At 56.1% G+C, this 17,843-nt stretch overlaps 1 protein-coding gene and 1 long non-coding RNA gene across 11 annotated transcripts in view; one reads left to right on the top strand and one right to left on the bottom strand.

Moving 5' to 3' along the window:
- The window catches only part of PRKAR1B (protein kinase cAMP-dependent type I regulatory subunit beta), an 85,734-nt gene that overhangs the window by 45,350 nt on the left and 22,541 nt on the right, over positions 1-17,843 (bottom strand). The gene's annotated exons all lie outside the window — the stretch shown is intronic.
- Positions 330-12,155, top strand: LOC309613345. 3 transcript variants are annotated; one of them, XR_014235670.1, is made up of 3 exons: positions 330-2,164; positions 5,007-9,425; positions 10,177-12,155. It is a non-coding gene; the product is annotated as an uncharacterized lncRNA (long non-coding RNA). The 3 variants fall into 3 exon arrangements; XR_014235671.1 differs by having other exon boundaries at positions 330-4,065; XR_014235672.1 differs by having other exon boundaries at positions 330-9,425.

The following is a 17,843-nucleotide window of genomic DNA, read 5'->3' as shown; positions in this document are numbered from 1 at the left end:
CAGGAGATCCTCGGCTCCTCCGTCACCTCCAGGGAGGGTCCTCGGTTCCCAAGCTCGTCTGCGTAGCAGGTGGTGCCCCGACCCAGCCCGACCCCTAAGGGACCAGCGCTGGTCCTACGCGGAGGCCACATCTTGGGAACCCCAGGCCACCGTGCACTACAGGATGCCATCATCACAGAGCGGGTGTGACCCCCATGTGAAAGCTGACAACGTGGGAGCCCCCTTCCCCCAATGCCTCCACCCTGTGCAGGCCACGTCCAAGGTCAGGAGTGGAAAACACGGAGTCCTGGAGGCCTTCCCAGCCTGGCTCCCTCCTCCCTTCTCATCACTTCCCAGGATAGGAAACGTTTTCCAGGATAAAAGGCTTCTTGCTTATTTTAAACCCATTGGGCCCAAGGATCTATCACAAGGTCCAGGCAGCGGTGCAATCAGGGCTGCCAGACCCGCTGAGTACGTGGGCGGGAGATGCCACAGCGCATCTGCCAGATCCCTGGAAACACCCACACCCAGGGCTCCGGGGGCTGGGGATGTGTGTTCTTTCCACGACTGCTAAACCAATCAGAGGCTGCTTCAAAGGGCTGGACGCAGGCCCGCAGAGGGGGCAGCGGATGCACCCACCAGGGCCAGAGACCTGGCCGAGGCTGGGAGGGGGAAGGGCACAAACAGGGTCCGGCCAGGTGAGGGTGAGGCTGGCGATCACAGGTGAGCGGCTGAGAAGTGCCAGCAGCCTGCGGGGCTGGGGGTCTGGAGGGCTGAGAGGGAAGGAAACGCAGTTGGCCACGGTCCCAGAGGACGCCCGTGACAGCGCCACGTGCGACAGCCACAAAACCACGTGCCTGCCCATCGTTGGGGTACCCTCTGCACATGTCCCTGGGCCCAGCACAGTCACCAAAAGGTCAGGGAGGCTGTGTCATCAACGTGGACAGTCTCAAGGACAAGTGCAAAGTGAGCGCCATGTGTGGGACAGAGCGTGCAGGACACCATGGGAGCCCACGTGCCAAGACAGGACGGAGCCTGGGAGTGGCCCGCAAGCGGCAGCAGCCTTTGTAGCACCCCGACCAGGCCAGCACGGACCCCACCACCTGTGACTTCATTAAAAACCATCATTTTATTTATTTATTTTTTAAAATAAATTTATTTGTTTTTGGCTGCGTTGGGTCTTCACTGCTGTGTGCGGGCTTTCTCTAGCTGTGGCGAGCGGGGGCTACTCTTCGTTGCGGTGCGTGGGCTTCTCATTGCGGTGGCTTCTCCTGTTGCAGAGCACGGGCTCTAGGCGCGTGGGCTTCAGTAGTTGTGGCTCACGGGCTCAGTAGTTGTGGCACACAGGCTCAGTAGTTGTGGCTCACAGGCTCTAGAGCACAGGCTCAGTAGTTGTGGCTCATGGGCTCAGTAGTTGTGGCACACAGGCTCAGTAGTTGTGGCTCACGGGCTCAGTAGTTGTGGCTCACGGGCTCTAGAGCGCAGGCTCAGTAGTTGTGGCTCACGGGCTCTAGAGCGCAGGCTCAGTAGTTGTGGCTCACGGGCTCAGTAGTTGTGGCACACAGGCTCAGTAGTTGTGGCTCACAGGCTCTAGGTGCGCAGGCTTCAGTAGTTGTGGCTCCTGGGCTCAGTAATTGTGGCTCACGGGCTCTAGAGCACAGGCTCAGTAGTTGTGGCGCACTGGCTTAGCTGCTCCGCGGCATGTGGGATCTTCCTGGACCAGGGCTCAAACCCGTGTCCCCTGCATTGGCAGGCGGATTTTTAACCACTGCGCCACCAGGGAAGCCCAAAAACCATCATTTTAGACGTGCACGGCGCGCCACGTCTGGAAAGCCCCCCTCTCCTTTCCTTCGAGGGGCTGCTTGAGACCCCCGCACCCACGTGGACACACGTGCTCACACAGAGAGCACGCGCTGGCTCGGGGACAACGCCTCCCGCTGTTGCCCAGCCCGACAGCTGCCCCACGCCCGCACCCAGCCCCGCCTTGGGAGGCCATTCCGTGCCCCGGCTCAGGTCCCGCGCAGCCATCCGTGTCCGCCCCCAGCCAGCAGCCCTGGGCCCCCATTGGGTGGCGGCACTGGGCTCCGAGGGCGGGGGAGGCTGGTGGTCACGGGGCACACGAGGTGAAGCCACCTCGGTCCACGGAGGCTTCAGGCTTCAGGACGCGCCGGGACTTTCTTCACTGGTAAGGATCTCATTATATGCCGGCTGTATTTATTTTTCCCCTTTGAGGCAATAAGACCAAGGGCACGGCCGCTTCACGCCGGCTGGTTCTCCCATGAAAGTGCCGGGGCTGGATTCTTCTGCTGACTCTCCGGGCCCAGCCGCCGTGGCTCGACACGCTTGGCGGTGCCTTGTGAACCAAGGCAGCTAGAGGGGCCCACGGCCACCCTTTCAGGCCTGGGAGCCGCCGAGCACGGCCACAGGCAGACCCCAAACTCAACCCCGTGCGCCACCCCGAGGTACGGCAGTGGGCCTGGCGAGCAGATTCCTCCTCCGTGAAATGGGCAGAGATGTGACCAAGCAGACGACGTGAGGGGATTTATCTACTCCTATCACCTACGGCTCCAGCTCTGGAATAGCCCCAAAGACCCAGTGCTGTCAAAACCCTCTATAAACTGCCAAGGCGTGAGGTCCAGGATGCATGCCAGATGGAAAAGGCGTGTGTTTAAGAAAGAGCGGAGGGGGTGTGACTCTCTGTGCACATCCGCTGACTCACTGTCTTACTTACCGATCTGCTACTTCAACACACAGGCAAATCCTGTGAGTAAAAGGGTCCCCACAGGCCTTAGGAAGGAAGCTGAGTGACTGGCGGGGACACGGGGTAAATCAACGATCCTGCGGACACACCTTGTTGGTGGGCACGGCTTTGGAACCATGTTAATATTTTACACAATTATAAAAACAAGACTGGGATTTGAAAAATGATACTTACAAATCAAAAGTAAAAGGCAGCAAATGAACTGAAATGTGTATCCAACGGACGGCATCGCCTCCCAAAATGCAGACGCTTCAGGGCAAAATAAGCTGGAATAAAATCTTAAACAGTTTTTGCTGATCATATTGGTGGCACTAGTAACAGTCTTGTTATTCTAAGGTCGGGTGTGTGCATGTGTGTGCTCGCAAGTGTGGTGCAATAAAGCAAAGAATTCTTTTGTTGGTGTCATTTAGAGCTGGCATTTTCAGCATGGGTGAAAAGAGATAAAGACATCAAATTAATCACGTTACATTACAAGGAAGGAAGGAAGGAAGCCAAGCCAGCCAACCTGTAGCCCTGAACTGGAACTGGAAGAATCAATATGAACTCATGAAATATTTTATCTTAAAAAAAAGTCCTAGTTCTGTGTGCAGAAAAAGCCCAGCAACAATGACAAATTGAAGCAGTGAGTAACCCCAGGGCCCAGAATGTGGTCTCTAAATACAATTTCCCACCAAAAGGAACCTAGATTCTTTAGAGAAAAAACTGACTCCAGGTCTGGGGCAGAAAACATACAAGATGAGCCGGCAGCCTCTTGAAATACCAGAAAGGGGCTTCCCTGGTGGCGCAGTGGTTGAGAGTCTACCTGCCAATGCAGGGGACACGGGTTCGAGCCCTGGTCTGGGAAGATCCCACATGCCACGGAGCAACTAGGCCCGTGAGCCACAACTACTGAGCCTGCGCATCTGGAGCCTGTGCTCCACAACAAGAGAGGCCGCGACAGTGAGAGGCCCGCGCACCGCGATGAAGAGTGGCCCCCACTCGCCACAACTAGAGAAAGCCCTCGCACAGAAACGGAGACCCAACACAGCCATAAATAAATAAATAAATAAATAAAATTTTAAAAACCAAAACAAACAAAAAAAAAACCTGACTTTAAGAAAAAAGAAATACCAGAAAGCAAGGAAAATGACAGAAAAGGTGAGGCTCAGGCCAGAGGAGGCGGGAGCCTCACGAAGACCCTCCCCCGGCCAGCGAGGGACAGTCTGGGCGTCACTCGGATAATAACCGCAGTGGGTGAAACAACAAAGTGGACTGAAGCCGGGGGGGGCTGGGGAGGGACGGTGACCAGGAAGGACACGGACTCAGGAAAACCACAACTAATGAAGGTCCGTAAGGGGGGTGGTCGAGGTATGACGTTTACCCGGCCCTGAAGTCTGGCCCACCTCCCCTCCCCCTCCCGTGCCCACCTGCCCTGCATCGGCCCTTTCGGTCATGGCTCCGGATCTGCAGATGCTCTGGGTTCCATGTTCTATATTCCTTGGTCCATGGTCCATGTTCCACGTTCCATGGCACTTCCTACGCTGCTGTGAGACCTGAATTCACTGTCTTTCCTAACCTAATGGACGCTGCGTGGCGGGCTGGGCCCTGGCACTGTGGGGCCAGTCCTCCTAAGTGGGCTTTGTCCACAAGTCCACGTGGCCTCCCGCTGGCTGCAGGCGAGGGGGGGAGCCCGAGGCAGGCACCCCAGGGCAGGGACAGGACACCCCAGCCAGCGCGGAAGCCGAGCCCTGGACCGCCCCTCCCAGGCCCCCTGGCTCTCTCCCTCCCTCCCCTCCGGGGGTGGCCACAGCAGAGTCACCCCATTCAAAGCCCGGCCGTTTCCACCCATGCCCTGGCCACCCTCCAAGGCCATAAACGTGGGCGTGTGCAGGGCGGGCCGGCCTCTGGCGTCCGTCTTCTATTTCAAAGACCCCCTCCCGACGTCCTCGCACCCAACCACAGGGGCTGCAGTCCCTAGAGGCACTGGGGTCTCCCCACACGGCCCCCCGCCCGGACGCCCTGCTCCGTGGGAGCCTTCCCCACGCTCCCTCCCACCCGATAACCCTGAACTCCTCCAACCCAGAAGTGGCCTCTGCATGCCACCCCCAGCATAGGCTCGGCACAGAGGACGCTGGGTGGACGGATGAAGGAATGAAGGAAGGAGGGAAGAGGGACGGGGGGGCGGGAACAGCACTCCCTCAAGAGTCTGGGTCCCCCTCTCCGGGCCCAGCACCATCCTAGGAAATCTGACGTGTAGTTTCTCACTTTTCATTTGGCTTCTTGACAGGCTGAAATCTGGAAGCAGATCCTCAGAGGAACTGTGTATCTGGCCAAGGTTCCCAGCCAGACCTCGGTGGAGCTGGGCTCCAGACCCAACCCAGAAAGCTCTGCAGCTTCCTTACTGGGTCAGGCAGGAGGAGCCCGCGTCGTGGGCCCAGCTCGACCTCCTACCGCCCCTGAGGTCAGCCCAGGGTGAGGGCACAAACGGGGCCACCCGCCTGGGTCTCCCCGTGTCCTCAAACCCTGAAGCTGCTCGCCCACCTTTGAAACAGTCGGGTGCGATGAGGGGCAAACGCCACACCCAAACTCCCTAGCCACTGCTCTGGGCACGTCAGAAATCGGGACAGGCTTTGAACCCGGGCTGTGGGTTAGCTAGGAATGTCGTGTCCCTGAAAGATCCCGGTGTGACAACCATCCCCTGACACCCTGAGGTGTGCTGAGGGGTTTAAGGGAGGGGTCACGTACTCCCATACGAAGCAAGGATAGTAAGAGTGACCATCGGCGTCACGGCAACAACGCTCAGACGCAGGAGACACAGAGCAAACGCGCGCGCACCCCGAAGCGTCAGCCAGCGAGGCCAGGGCGCGGGTCTACTCTGCTTGAAACTTTCCTCTCTGAAATATTTTCAAAACAAAAGTTTAAAATTTAATCAAAAGGCAAAAAAACAGATTTCACAAAAATCTGGACTTCCAGCTCCTCTGGGAAACTCTGGTACCTGGCCACCCGGGCCCACGCCCCAGGGCAGAGGCCGCCAGGCTGGGGTCCTGCTTGCTGTAGGCCCCGCCCCCTGGTCAGCTTCCCCGCAGGCCCCCGAGTGTCCTGGACTCTGGGTCAGAAGCACGCTGACCTCCAGGCCTCGCTTCCCTCTGAGAACAGGGACCCGAGAGGGGCCGGCCACAGAGTCTGAGGACCTGACTAGCGGTGGACATGGTCAAGCCGCTCCCTGGGACACTGGGATGCAGACCTGGAGCCCGGAAGGCTGGGGACGAGTCAACGGCCTCCAAGATCCCCTGGGACCCTATCCTGCGAACAGCTTCAGAGAAACGCCCTCTCCCCCCGCCCTGTGAAGGCCACAGGGGGGTCTGTGAACAGTGGGACAGAGGGACAAGCAGATAGACGGGACCCGTGGTCTCCTGGGGCAGAGCGAGGTGAGGCATGAGGCTGAGGGGCTCGGCAGCCAGGAAGAGGGTCCAAATTGCAGCTCCCGGACCAGCTGGGGCCTGGCAGGCCAACCACTGGGCCTCAGCCCGTCATCTGCGAAGTGGAGCGACCGACAGAGCTGCGGAAGCATCAGTGCCACGCCCGGCACGTGGCACGTGCACCAACGGCTACGACCACTGTGTCCCTGCCACCACGCGGCACTACACTCACCCGATGCCGGGCTCCTCCAACAGGGGCTGGGGGTCTGCTGCCAGCCCTGGCCAAGGAGGCCTGATCCCAGGGCCCCTCCTGCCCCACCAGAATGGCCCCTCCCTCTCCAACAGCTGGAGCACAGTGACCCCAGGTGGCCGGCACCTCCCAGCCAATGGCCACCAGCTGTAAGAAATAACACGGCGGCAGCCCCTGTGGCCGTCACCATCTCCCCAGAGGTAACACCTTGGGAGATCACAGCACAGCACCCAGGGTGCCAGCACTGATGCCGTCCAGATGCACCAGGACCCCACCCCAGTCCCTAACCCCTGGTCGCCACCAATCTGTCCTCCGTTTCTATAATTTTGTCACCCTGAGAATGTTATTTTAATGGTGTCATGCAGGATGCAACCTTTGGAGACTGGCCTCACTCGGCACACTCCCCTCGAGACTCACCCAGGCTGTCGTGTGTGTCAGTAATTTGTTCCCTTTTTTGGCTGGGTGCTGTTCCACGGTACCCACTCACCTCCTGAAGGATGCCTGGGTTGTTTCCAGTCTGGGACTATTGCAAAGAAAGCTGCTATGAGCAAAATTAACACACAGGTTTTCACGTGAACGTAATTTTCCATTGTTCTGGGATAAATGCCCAAGACTGCAATTTCTGGGTCACATGGCAGTTACATGTTTAGTTTTCTAAGAACCTACTAAAATGTTTTCCAGGCTGTAACAGCTGCCATTCCCACCGGCAACAGATGAGAGGGCCAGCTCCTCCTCGTCCTCGCCAGCGGTTTTCATTTTAACCATCCTGATGGGTGTAGAGTGATTTGCATTTCCCGCTGCCTGAGGAGCTGAACATCTCATGGGTTTGTTTTCCATCCGAGTGTCCTCTCCGGTCGAGCGTCTCTTCAGGTCTTTGCCCAGTTTCTAACCAGATTACTTGGTTTTGTATTGTTGAATTGTGAGAGATCTTTATACGTTCTGGATACCAGTCCTCGTTCAGATGTGAGTCTGCAGCTTGTCTTCATCCCACGTTCCACGTGTCTCACGCTGCCCTCCCTGGAGGAGAAGGTCACCGCAGACACCTTGTATCCGCCGACCTCGCAACCGTGGCAGCACCCGAGTGCGCGTGGCACCCAGCAGGCACACGATAAATGCCGTGGAACGAGCATCTCCAGAAAACCGTGAGTTCCTCGATTTGGCACACTGTCATTTAAATTTCAGTCCCACGCCCAGATAAATAGTGCCGCGCGTGCTTAGCCGCGGAGTAACTTTCTCCCTAACTAGTCCCAGAGCCATCAGCAGAAGTTGGAGAACATGCCTCACAAAATTAAAAAACCATTTGGAGATCTCACCCTACTCCCCACGTGGAGATAACACACTTAGTTGTGACTGACAGGCTGTCCCCCTGGGGTTCAGGATGGGCAAAGCCCCCGCCCCAAAGCCCAGAGCACTCTGGGCTCGGACCCTCTGCCTCGGGGGTGTAAGGACGAGGCTCCCTCTTCGCCAGGCCCCGCCACTCCCGCCCTGCTGCCCACCCACCTCCACTCCTGCCCACCAGAGCCCCCCAGAGCTTCCACAGCCAGCCCACCCTGCTGGGAACCCTGTCTTCTTCACGAGAGCATTGAAAAGAACGCAACACTGCAGGATTCATTTGCCAAAAAAAGTGCAAGGCTTGTCCACTGAAAACGACAGAGGATTTCTGAGAAACTAAAGATCTAGATAAACGGAAAGACATTCCTGTTCATCACTTAGAAGCCTCAATACTGACAAGACGCCAGTTCTGTATCAAATCGATCTATAAATTCAGTGCAGGCTTTTTAAATAGAAAGTTATCTAAAATTCATATGGAAATGCAAAGGCCCTAAAACAGCCCAGACGATTCTGAAAAAGAAGAACCAAGTGAGAGGGTTTACACGACCTGATTTCCAAACTCACTGTAAAGCCACAGCCATCGAGATTGTGTGGTGTTGGTGTGATGATATGGCACACAGATCAGTGGGACAGAACCGAGAGCCCAGAAATAAACTCTCACATTTATCATCAGTTGATTATTGAGGAGGTGCCGAGACATGTCAATGAGGAAATAACAGTCTCTTCAACAAATGGTGCTAGGACACCCCGACGTCCACATAAGAACACCACGGCCTCAGACCCCTACCTCACACCACACACAAAAGGGACTCAAAGTGGATCACAGATCTAAATGGAAGAGCTAAAATGATAAAACTTCTAGAAGAAAACATGATAAAGTCTTCATTAACGTGGGTTAGGCAAAGAGTTCTTATATAAAACAACAGAAGCATGATTCTTGAAAGAAAAAATTGATAAACTGAACTTTAAAAGACATTGTGGAGAAGATGAAAAGACCGAAACACAGACCGGGAGAAAATATCTGTAAACCATATATCACATTAAGGGCTTGTATCCAGAATACATGAGGCACTCTTATAACTCAACAGTAAGAAGACCAAGAGCTCAAAAAATGAGCAAAAGATTTGAAGAGACATTTTGCCAAAGAAGTTGTACAGGAAAAGACACCCAATCTCCTTAGCCATCAGGGAAACGCAAATCAAACCCACCACGAGATGCCACAGCCATTAGAGTGACTATACTTGGAAGACAGACGGCCCGGAACCTCAGCAGGGATCAGAGAGGTGGGAACCTCGTCACTGCAGGTGGGCCTGGAGACGCACAGCCACTTCGGAAAAGTTAGACGTAAAGGTAGCCTCAGAACCCAGAAATTCCACCGTTAGGAACCCACCCAAGAGAATCGGACACGTGGGTCCACGCAAAGACTTGTACAAGCATGTTCACAGACCCACGAGCCCCTGCCCGACTCTGCCAGGCCCTGGGTTGTCGTCACCCCACACAGCGCACTGAGCCTCGGGTCTGCACGGGGCCGAGCAGGGGCAGGCAGGAGGGTGGACCAGGGTGCGGAGATGCTCTACGTGACTGAGATGACAGCTCCCGTGTCCGGAGCAGCCCCGAACCGTCAAGGAAGACCCATCTAAATCCTGCCTGCATCGCCCACTCCGGGCTCCTGACGCCCCCACCCCAAGGGTGGACACCCGGCCAGGTAAGTCAGCTGTGCAGACGCACGTCTGGGCAAGGACAGAAGGAGGACAGGGAAGTCCAAGTTCTCACCGGGTGGACAAGGCCAGGACCCGAGGTCCGGCTCCAAGGAGCTTCAGCACCACAAGCCCAGCCTCTCGGGGATATTTTTTCCTTTTTAATTTATTTATTTATTTATTTATTTATTTTTGGCTGTGTTGGGTCTTCATTGCTGCACATGGGCTTTCTCTAGTTGTGGCGAGCAGGGGCTACTCTTCGTGTGGTGCGTGGGCTTCTCATTGCGGTGGCTTCTCTTGTTGCGGAGCACGGGCTCTAGGCGTGCAGGCTTCAGTAGTTGTGGCTCGCGGGCTCTAGAGCGCAGGCTCAGTAGTTGTGGCGCACGGGCTTAGCTGCTCCGCGGTATGTGGGATCTTCCCGGCCCAGGGCTCGAACCCGTGTCCCCTGAATCGGCAGGCGCATTCTTAATCACTGTGCCACCAGGGAAGCCCTCGGGGATTTTTAAGGAACAATTTCAGCGCTTCTGGACAGACATGGGGAAGTTTAGACTCGTGAGCTTTTCCAGTCCTGCAATTCTGAGCACCAAGTAGCAAGACGAGGAACACAGAGGACGGAGCCTCTTCCTCCCAGGGTCCCGGCTAATGAACGGCAGCTATTAAATCACTGACAAGAAGAGCAAAAACGCTGTTCCTCACAGAGCTGCTCTCGGAATCATCGTTATTTCCACCCAATTAATTAAGCCTTGTCTTCCATGAAAGCATCACTTGGAAATGGCCCTGTTCTGGGTCCAGACCCCTGAACTCGTGACAAGCCACACGAAATCACACGACGAGGAAATTGCTCGGAGGGGAGCCAAGCTCCACACTGCAGCACAGGTAATTAACAAGAAGCCACGTTAAACAAACTAAATTAAAAACGAGATTTAAATGCTTAAACTGGCCATCAGCCCCATCATAAAAGGAAGAGGTTCGAATCCAAAAGGTGCAGTAGCTGAGCTCACGGCGCCACAGTGAGAGGAGCAGGGAGGCCTAGCAGGGGCGGCTCGGGGCCCCAGGCAGGGCCAGGAGGCCAGGCTTCCCCAAGAGGCAAGGCCAACGAGGACCAGAGGTGCGGGGCCACAGCACGAGGGCAGAAAACGAGCTTGGGGGTAAAGGGCCACCCCCGGCCGCCTGACACCTCCCTCTGGACACCCAGCAGGCCAGGCTGCTCAAGCTTGTGTGGCCAGATCCCATCTCTCCACCTGCCACCTCCGCCCTCCAGGCCGCATCAACCCCGAGCTGGCAGGCTCCACCCTCCACCCAGGCCACCAGCCAAAGCCAGGGCCCAACCTGGCACTGTCACCAGTCTGTCCACTGCCCCCGCGCCACAGCCCGCCCTCCATCCGTCCTCCACCTGTGGCCCCCGTGATCAGGGACCCCAGCAGCCCCAATGCATGTGAACTAGATCCCCAGTCCCCAGCTTGGTCCTCGAATGACCAGGGTCCTTTAATATGGCCACACGCTCTGTCCTTAAACATCTAAAACGTTTCACTGAACGTTTACACAGTTGCAAAAGGGAGGAATTTCTGGGCTACTGTAAATGCTGACGTTTTAGCTGCTGAAATTGCTTGTATTACTCTTTTAAACATAGACCAGGAAATAAAAATCCGTGGCGTCTCAGTTCACTTTACGTGTCATCGCGCCTGGGCCGAGGGACGCCCACTTAACTGGTGAGACGTGATTTCTAGGTGTGTCTGGGCTGGTGTCTGGGAAGAGATCAGCCTCTGAGTCCAGACCACGTGAAGACGGTCCTCCCCGTGGTGGGCGGCACCACCCCATCCCTTGTGGGCCCAACAGAACAGAAACACAGATGACGGGAGGTCCGCTCTCCGCCTGAGCTGGACGTCCACGCTCCCCGCCCCTGAGCATCCATGTCCGGGTTCTCGAGCGTCTGGACTCGGGCTGCACAGCCCCACTGGGCCCTGGGCATCCGGCTCACAGGCGGCACCTGGTGGGGCTTCGCGGCCTGCACGACCCCAAGAGCCAGCCCTACGTTAAACGTCCTCAGACATGTCTCTATCCTCCGGGTTCCGTTTCTCTGGAGAACGCTGATTTACCACGGGGACTGGACACCCACCAGCTCTTCAACCAAGAAATAGGGGGTGTAAAAAACCCTCTTAGCTGGTTGCTCCTTCTCTCCTTGAACAGATATTTCTACTGTTTTCCCACAGAACTTATCCTAATGTAAAAACACTTATGCTTGAAAGTATTTTACCAATCACCCTGCCATGCTGCTCTGGAAGAGATGTGTGAATCTTTGCAATTTTTTCCTATAACAAGAAGACTACAAGTATTAAAATTTTCCTTCAAGATTGAGTTTTTAAAATTATTGGCAGGGACTTCCCCGGCGGCGCAGTGGTTAAGAATCCGCCTGCCAATGCAGGGGACACGGGTTCGAGCCCTGGTCCGGGAAGATCCCACATGCTGCAGAGCAACTAAGCCCCGTGCACCCCAACTACTGAAGCCCACACGCCTGGAGCCTGTGCTCCTCAACAGGAGAGGCCACCGCAATGAGAGGCCTGTGCACCACAACAAAGAGTAGCCCCTGCTCGCCACAACTAGAGAAAGCTCGCGCGCAGCAACAAAGACCCAACGCAGCCAAAATTAAATAAATTTTTTAAAAAAATTATTGGCACGGAGCTGACTAAAAGTAAATACATTAAGTTTTGATAAATAAATATTAAATTGAAAAAGTAAAACTGTTTTGGAAACACATCATTTAGAGTACTTACACGATGCTGATTTGTAGCGCCTTATTGAAAGCAATCTGGTTGTCCCAGTGCTTGGTGGCCCGAAGCACCTGGGGGCAGCCCACCCAGGGAAGACCCAGGGTGAGAGCTGGGCGTCCCCTTTGAATGGGAGGAGGCTGATCTTGAGAAAGACGGGGAAAGGCTGGTCTCGGCTGCAGACACCGTCCCTGGCAGGTCGGTCCAGAGCTCAAAGCCAGAGGCCAAGACCTGGGACTCAGACCCTGCCTGCGCAGCCCCTGGAGGCTCACACCAGGGTCTCCATGGCCGGCCCGGGACCATGGCCCTCAGCAGTGGCAGGACCTGCTGCTGGCCCTCCCAGCCTGGCCAGTTCTGACCCCCAGGCTCTTTCTGGCCCTCAGACTGTCCCTCTGCCAGAAACTCGCTTCCCCTGCCCCTCATACTCGCCAAGTTTCAGGTTGAAACACCCCCTCCTCCAAGAGGAGCTCCCTGGTTGCTCTGTCCAGCAGAGACCTCGCCCATCCCCGCTCAGGTGTATCTCCTGCACGCCCCCTCCCCTGCCCGCCTGCTCACTGCCCTAGGATAGCACCAGACACCCGCTGGACGGCCAGGTGAACGGGAGTGGCTCCTGCCTGGGGACCGTGGCTTTCCTGTCTTCCTGGGCAGACGGAACATTCCTGAAGCTCACAGAGGTTACATCACTTGCCAAGGTCATGCAGCCAGCAAACAGCAAGGCCAGGACAAGTCCAAGGTCGTCTAGCGCCAGCCATGCTCCCAACCCCGGCTTCCGGAGGTCTTAGCCTCCTCCTAATAGCAAAGCAGCCCCTAACATCACCACCTCTCAGGGCCAGAAGCTCAGAAGCCCGGGGACCATGGGCCATGTAGGCCCTGCTGCTTTCCAGAAGTTTCCCTGGGCTGCTCCCCACAGCGCCCCGCCTGGACGTGCACGCAGCCAAGTAAGGGGCCCGCAGAGGGAGCCACCTTTCCCAAATGGGGAGCAGGGAAGAGCCCTGAGGACCGGCTGGACCCTGGCCTGGCTGAGCGGGGACCATACGCAGGTTGCTTCACCCCCGAGTCCCCACCTCCTCACCTATAAAACGGACAGAGATTAAGACACACCTGCGGGGTCACCGCGAGAGACGGATGGAATCAGGTATCTCAGGTGCTCGCGGGGCGGCGTGGATGAAGCTGCGATAGATGCAGAATCAATACCAGCCACGTCCTCCTTGGAAGGACCTGAGACACCAAATGCTTTTGGAAGAAAACTGCCCTTGGCTCCCGGGGCCCCAGGCTACACGTTGTGCAGCCGCACGTGTCCCACAAACGCTCCCACGGGAGAACCCACGGGAGCCCTCTTGGGAGGCAGCTCCCCGCCACATGGAGGTTCCAGCCCCGGCCCGCCCCCCAGCCCCCCCCCCCCAGCGAAGCTAAGCCAGGAGGCGGAGCAGCCCACCTGACCCCACCTGTAAAGTGGCGAGGGTCCCAGGGTCACGTCTAAACCAGGCTCTTTGGTCAGTGGTGCAGGGCTGGACTTCCCTGAGCCTCCTCTTAGACTTGGGTTACAGGGTCCAGCCACAGCGACTTAACAAACAGACTCAGGCAGACTGGGTGAAAACAAGGTCCACGCCTAAGGCCCATAGTGCACTCAATCCCTTCCCAAACCATGTGGTGCGACACAGCTGGGGAGGGGCAGGAGTGCCGGAGAGTCCACAACACCCATCACAGGTGGTTTCTAGGAAGGCCAGTTGAAAGGTTAAATGAGCTACACACACCTAACGCGGTGTTATAATTCGTGCTCACCACCACCACCACCACCACCACCACCATCATCATCATCACCATTATCATCATCATCACCAGCATCATCACCATCATCACTAACATCATCATCACCATCATCACCATTATCATCATCATCACCAGCATCATCACCATCATCACTAACATCATCATCACCATCATCACCATTATCATCATCATCACCAGCATCATCACCATCATCACTAACATCATCATCACCATCACCACCATCATCACCATCATCACCATCATCATCATCACCATCATCATCACCATCATCACCACCATCATCATCATCACCACCATCATCATCATCACCATCATCACCATCATCATCATCATCATCACCAGCATCATCACCATCATCACCATCATCATCACCATCATCACCATTATCATCATCATCACCAGCATCATCACCATCATCATCATCATCATCATCACCATCATCATCACCATCATCATCATCATCATCACCATCATCATCACCATCATCACCATCATCATCACCATCATCACCACCTTCATCATCACCATCACCACCATCATCATCCCCATCATCACTAACATCATCATCACCATCACCACCACCACCATCATCACCACCATTATATCATCATCATTGTCACCATCACCATCATCACGATCATCATCACCATCACCATCACCATCATCATCAACATCACCATCATCACTGCTGTTGCCTAAAAGGAATCCCATAACCAAGACAGGGACCCAGAACTGCAGGCAAACATCAGGACTGAGCCATCCCAGGCTAGACCCAGCCCCTTCCTTTACACATTCAGAACTAACCAACACTGACCACCTCCAATGGTACCACCCTGGTTCAAGACACCATCATCTCACCTGGGTTAGCAAAACAACCTCTCAACTGGTTTTTCTACTTCTCCTTGGTCCCCTACACCTTCTACTCTGAACACAGGGTTAGACTGACCCTACACAAATGGAAGTCCTGACAGGCTAGCTATACGCTCAAGCCTTCCAGAGGCTCCCATCTCAGAGTAGAAGCTGGAGCCCACACAGTGACCCAGAAGGCCCTATGTGTTTAGCTTCATTGTGTCTGTGTCCGCATTGCCTATTCCTGGCCTCTTTCCTGGCTCTGCTCTAGCCTCACTGACCTCTTTGCTGATTCTTGAACATTCCAGGCATGCTCCTGACCACAGGGCCTTTGCACCTGCACCCCTGCTGCATGAATGCTCTTTCCCCAATTGCCTGCCTGGTCTCCTTCCTCTTTCCCTCGGGTTTTTCCTCAAACCTCCTTCCGAACAAGGCCTCCCAGGCCACCCCATTCCCCACTCCTCCCTAGAACCTCCCCCACCTCACGCACCGTGTCCTCCAGCCGTTTACTTGTCGGCTCTTCATCTCTCCCCCAAGAATGGAGCTCCACGGTGGGGAGGGTGGCTCTGTTCACAGCACACCTCTGGCCCCTGGAGCACGATGTGCCGTGAAGGAGACACCACACCTGTGAGATGCACGGCTAAGCGCGGCCTCCGCCACAGGGCACGTCTCCAGCTGCCACCTATGACGCACAGTCCAGAGACACCTCTGGACATAGGAGAGCCGCCCTGGGCAAGGGTCCCTCCTCCTCACACTGGGGCTGAGGACAACCGTACCTCACAGGTCCACTGGGTGCCACGGGATGGGGCGAACGGCTGCTCACAGGGTCAAAGGCCACGCGGACGGGAGTAGCGGACCTTCCGCAGCAGGAAGCGGCCCACGTGCCTCTGAGAGACGAGGACCCCCTCTGAGCACACGAGGGCCTCGCAGGCCACGTCCACCTGCCCCCAGGAGCAGCGTCCCCAGAGCTGTGTCTCCTCTGAGGGAAGAGCAGCACGCCTCTCCGCACCTGCTCCCAGCACCAGCCCCGATGGCCAGGCTCAGCCTCGCCGCATCCCAGGACTCGTGTCCACAGTCGAGGGGCAAGAAACCTAGCAAGTTACAGGGTGGGAAGAGCCCAGGGAGCCAAAGGGTTAAAGGGATCCGTGTCCAACGGCCTGAAAACTAGGATGGAGCAGCTGACAGAAACGGTGTGTCCTCCCCACAGCTGTTCCCGGAATCAAAGCACATCTTTGTTTGCCCGACTCTTAGCAACTGTTGCATTTCCTGAAGGACACGCGTGAACCAGCTGTCATCTCACAAGATGCAACGTGGGGTGGGCTGGATCCTCAGCGAAACGAGAAAACACCGACTGTCGGGGGGCGGGGGGGTCCTGGCTGTTCCCACCCGTGTCCGCAAGCGCCACGAAGGGGACCCACCTCAGTAGACGGGAATGCGGACCCCCAGGCAGGACCCGTTTCAGAAGCAGAGCCGCAGAGAGCAGCCCGCACACGACCTAGCAAGAAAGCCGCCCCCAGTGAGCCTACGGGATGCGAGGTGACCGTGAGGACAGGAAACCGTAACAAAAAGTAGCGCCGTGCACTGAAACGTTCGCAGGTGGAACTGGCTGATGGCTGAACTTTGTCTCCAGTGGTCCAGGGCGGGGGCGGGGGTGGGAAGGAGGGAGAGACCAGACCGGCCATGACCGACGTCCTGAAGCCGGGGCTCGTCACACTGTTCTTGCCGCTGTCGCAGCCAAGGACGTACCCACCCCCCACACCCCGGCAGCCAGACGCTAAACAATGGTCATTTTTAACCTAACAGAGAATCACCGAAATGCTTTTCATGACACCAGACAAAAGAAGTTCCTTGGTAGTAAGAAACACACACCGCACACACACATACCACACACCACATACACACACACCACATACACACACACACCCCACACACCACACACACTCCACACACCACATACACACACACAACCACACCCCACACACACCATGAACACACCCCACACACACCACATACACACACACACCACACACACACCACATACAAACACACACACACTCCACACACACCCCACGCACCACATACACACACACAACCACACCACACACACCACACACCACATACACACACACACCACACACCACATATACACACAACCACACCACACACACCACACACCACATACACACACACACACACCACACACACACCACATATACACACAACCACACCACACACACACATAACACAAACACACACACCACACACACCACACACACACACCACACACACATAACACGAACACACCAAACACACACACCATGAACACACCACACACACACCATGAACACACCACACACACACACCACACACACACCTCCCATGCACACACACACCACACACCACATACACACACACAACCACACCACACACACACCATGAACACACACACCCCCCACACACACCACATACACATACACCACACACACCACATACCACGAACACACACACACACATACCATGAACACACCACATACAAACACACACACACACACACACACACTCTCCAGCAGAAGGCAGGGTCACCTCCCTACCACACCTTCCAGAACGTGAAGCCGGCCCCTCCGACGTCCAAGAGGAACAGGGCGGGCTGTGGGGCCACTGTGAGACCACATCCGGGAAGACGCCCCAGAAACTGTCCACGCAGGGAAGACACCACGCACCTTTCTGGCTTCTTCTTGGACTTTTGTTTATGAAGCGGCAGCTGTCCACTGAGTTCGTGGCCCAACCCAGACTCAGCTCACCGGCCTCACTCTCTCGCTCCGCCAGCCACAGCCCGGCTTGTTTTCTGCGCCTACTCTCGCCCCGTTGTCCTTTGCCCATGTGCCCCCGCCACTCGAACGCCTGTCCCACCCCCTCCTGCCTGTCCTTGAAGACCTGGTTCAAAGGTCGCTGGTTCTGCGGAGCAAGCACCCCGACCCCGAGGGACACGAGACCCTTTCCTCCTCTGTGGACCCCCAGCAT

Source organism: Balaenoptera borealis (assembly GCF_965194805.1).
Source record: "Balaenoptera borealis genome assembly, chromosome: 16".
Classification (NCBI taxonomy): Eukaryota; Metazoa; Chordata; class Mammalia; order Artiodactyla; family Balaenopteridae; genus Balaenoptera; species Balaenoptera borealis.
The sequence above is the reverse complement of the archived record's forward strand: the minus strand, read 5'-3'. Positions and strand labels throughout refer to the sequence as shown.